At 37.5% G+C, this 3653-nt stretch overlaps 1 pseudogene across 1 annotated transcript; it reads left to right on the top strand.

Moving 5' to 3' along the window:
• The first annotated feature begins 812 nt into the window (after positions 1-812).
• Positions 813-2737, top strand: LOC308274361 (pumilio homolog 3-like; annotated as a pseudogene). The gene has a single exon. The product of its transcript is annotated as a pumilio homolog 3-like (transcript).
• The last annotated feature ends 916 nt before the right edge of the window (positions 2738-3653 follow it).

Raw genomic sequence — 3653 nt, 5'->3', positions numbered from 1 at the left:
AAAAAAAAAGAATGTGATGGGCAATTTTGGAAGAAGTTTGAAGAAAGCAAAGCTGTGTTCTAATTGAATACTAAAGTTGGGGTAATTCCATGATTGGGTCTCAACTATCTTATCTACAGAGACGGTGGACTAGATCAAGACTAAAGTTGTAAATGATAACAAAGTAGCCCTTTTCCATACCAGCCATGAGAGGGGAATGTTTCACATTTTGTGGATTAAAGTTATATTAAATGTTTTAAAAATACATGTATTTTTCTGCTATTAGATCTTGAGACATCCTTGGTATGCCTCTCTTGAGATTTTACATTAGAGTTTTACTATCCTCTAGAATAGTGATTCTGAATCCTGAATGCCCATTAGAGCATCCTAGGGGACTGAAAAGAATGTCTGGGCCCCACTCCAGAGGTCAATTTACTTCTCTAAAAGGTGTTCTGAGGAAACCACAAATAATCCTAATATGTAGTCAGAATTAGGGAACTTTACCATCAGCATTTTTTTTTGTGTGTGGGTCTGAGACATTAAGATTTACCTTTAAGCTGGGCATGGTGGTGCATGCTTGTAACACCAGCATTTGGGAAGCTGAGACAGGAGGATCACAGTTCACCACCAGCTGCAGCTACTTAGTGAGGTCCTTTGAAACTCAGTGAAATCCTGTTTCAAAATAAAGACTAAAAAATAGAGTTGAGGTGTGGCTCGGAGGTAGAATGCTCCTGAGTTTCATCCCCACTACCACAAAAAGAAAAAAAATTCCTTTGAAAAAGGTAGTTGATTGGTTCAGTGTGCCCCCAGGGTTCCCATGTGTGGGAGTTACTATGATGAAAGTCAAAAGGAAAGAAAAATATTCACAGGGAAGAGTACAAAGGCATCAGAAGAAAAGAAGAGATTTGATAAAAACAGTGATTCTAGTTCTTCAAAGATGTTCCCAAGGAAAGTTGTTAAAGAAGGTGAATCTAAAATATATAAGAAATCTGAGAAAAGTGCCAGAAAATCTGGCAAAAGGGTGTGAAACAATTTAAGAATAAGTAACAAGGGTACAAAGGACCAAATTACAAATTGCAGCAGACAAATAAATTCAACAAGAAGAGAAAATTCCCACCAAACAGTGAAAGAGAGGAATTAGCAGCCAAGAGACCCAAATAGGATGACTTAAAAAATAATAAGGAATTGAAGCAAAGCAGGCAGCTCAGTTACAAACTAACTATGATATTGTTCTAGCAAAGCATATCTGGAAGCTCTTAAGGAGAAAAAAAAAGAAAAAAGAGTGAAGTTGATGAGTGACTTACAAAAGCTGATTCAAGAGAAAATTAAAACTATTGCATTTGCACATGATTCAACTTGTGTGATCCAGTGCTACATTCAGCATGGTAACAAACAGATTAAACAGGCTTTTGATGAGTTGCAAGGTGATTTATTTGAATTAAGTAAAGCCAAGTATTCCAGCAATATTGTTAAGAACTTTCTCATGTATGGAAGTAAACCATAGAGATCATCAGTTTTAAAGGACAGGTGAGGAGGATAGTGTGGCATGCAGAATCATCAGCTATCATGGAGGATGCATACATTGACAAAGCCATTTTGGAATAGAGGAACATGCCAACAGAGGAGCTCTATCAGAATACATTTCATCTTTACAAGTCAGCAGATCTCCCAGCAGATCTGGGCAAAGTGTTAGAGGTACAGCCAGAAGAACTAAAGCTCATTAGAGATGAAATGAAACAGACTATAACTGTAATGGTCCAAAATGAAGCTGTGATTAAGCACTCATTGGTCCATAAAGTATTCTTGAATTTTTTTAAACAATGTACCCCCAAACTCAGATCAGAACTGATTGAAGCCATCCAAGAAGAAGTGGTATACCTTGCAAACATGCGTGATGGGGCCAGAGTCATCATGCCTGTGGCATGGTACTCCCAAGACAGAAAAGTGATTGTGAAAACAATGAAGACTTGCGTTAAAAAGGTGGCTAATGGCCAGTACTCTCATTTTGTTTTACTGAGAGCATTTGACTGTATCAATGACACTAAGTTTGTGAAGCAGATAGTCATATCAGAAATAATCAGTTCCTTGCCTAACATAGTAAATGACAAATATGAAAGGAAAGCCCTGTTGTATTTATTGAGTCCCAGAGATCCTCTACAGACAATACAAGAAATCATTAAGGTTCCACAAAAAGGAGACAGAAATGCACAGTAAGAAAGATATAGAGATCCACTGCCCTAAGCTCTTAGAATCCATTTCTCCAGTTTTGTTAAGCAATATCAAGGACATACTCAAGAGGTGGTGCTGAATAAGTCTGCATGTGTGTTGGTATCCTACCTTCTGGGATCTGCCATTGAAGATGTTCAGCCTGCCAGGGACATCATTGCCAACTTGGCAGCAGCAGAACTATATCCTGGTGGCAAGGACAGAGAGCTTCATGTTGCAGAACATCCTGCAGGGCATCGAGTTCTGAAGTGGTTAATAGAGCAAGATAAAGAGATGAAATAAAATGGAAAAGAAGGATGCTTTGCAAAAACACTTGTGGAGCATGTTGGTATAAACAACCAGAAGTCCTGGGCTAGTGTCAATCAAGGCACCATTATTCATTCCAGCCCTCTTTAGATATCTGACAAAGAAGTTGCAAAAAAAAAAAAAAAAGCCAAAGCTGGGCTGAAAAGCCTGATTTCCATATTGGAAAAAAACCCTCAAAAACACCAGCAAAGGAATAGAAACTTTACTTGAAAAGCTGACTGCATAGGTGAAAACAGTTAAGAAAAAAATTGGATTAATTATCCCCTACCTTGTTCTCTTCTCCCAGCACAGCAAAGAAGGGTGAGAATCCACCTTACTCATAACTTGGGAGCTCTGAACATGTATTTCTTCTTTGTGTAAGAATCTATTTTTCTGAAATTATTATTTCTTTGTGGTGCTGGGTATTGAACCCCAGGGGCATTCTACCTCTGTGCTACACCCTAACCCTATTTTTTATTCTTTATTTAGAAACAGGGTATCATTGAGTTGCACAGGGCCTCACTAAGTAGCTGAGATTATCCAAGAACCACGATCCTCCTGTCTTAGCCTCCCAAATGCTGGGATTACAAGTGTGTGCCACCAATTATTTTTTAAAATAATAATAAAGGTAGCTGGATTTAAAAAAATGCTAGAAGACAAGTTATATTTAAATAGCAAATTAACAATGGATAATTTTATAGTATAAGTATGTCCTATGCAGTATTTGGGACATATTTTTAGTAAAATATATTTGTTCATCTGAAATTCAAATTTAACTGGGAATTCCTCATTTTATTTGCCAGTCCTATTTTAGGGAGAGTTCTCACACTTTGGATAGTATTTTTTGTTTTTACTGTGTGTGTGTATGTGTATGTAAGTGTATGTGTGTGTATGTATATATGTGTGTGGATATGTGTGTGTATGTGTGTGTTTATTGGCTTATTGATACTCAAAATAATATTGTTTTTGCACTCATGCTCTTCTTTTTTATTTTTGGTACTGGGAATCTAACCCAGAGGCATTCTACTTCTGAGCTACACTCCCAACCCTTTTTTATTTTGAAACAGAGTCTCACTAAGTTGCTGAGGGTCTTGCTAAGTTGCTAAGGCTGGCCTTGATCCTTCTGTCTCAGCCTCCCAAGTACTGGGATTAAATGTATGTGC

The sequence above is a fragment of the Muscardinus avellanarius genome (assembly GCF_963383645.1).
Source record: "Muscardinus avellanarius genome assembly, chromosome: 15".
NCBI lineage: Eukaryota > Metazoa > Chordata > Mammalia > Rodentia > Gliridae > Muscardinus > Muscardinus avellanarius.
Note: the sequence above shows the minus strand (reverse complement) of the source record. Positions and strands in the feature narration are given on the sequence as shown.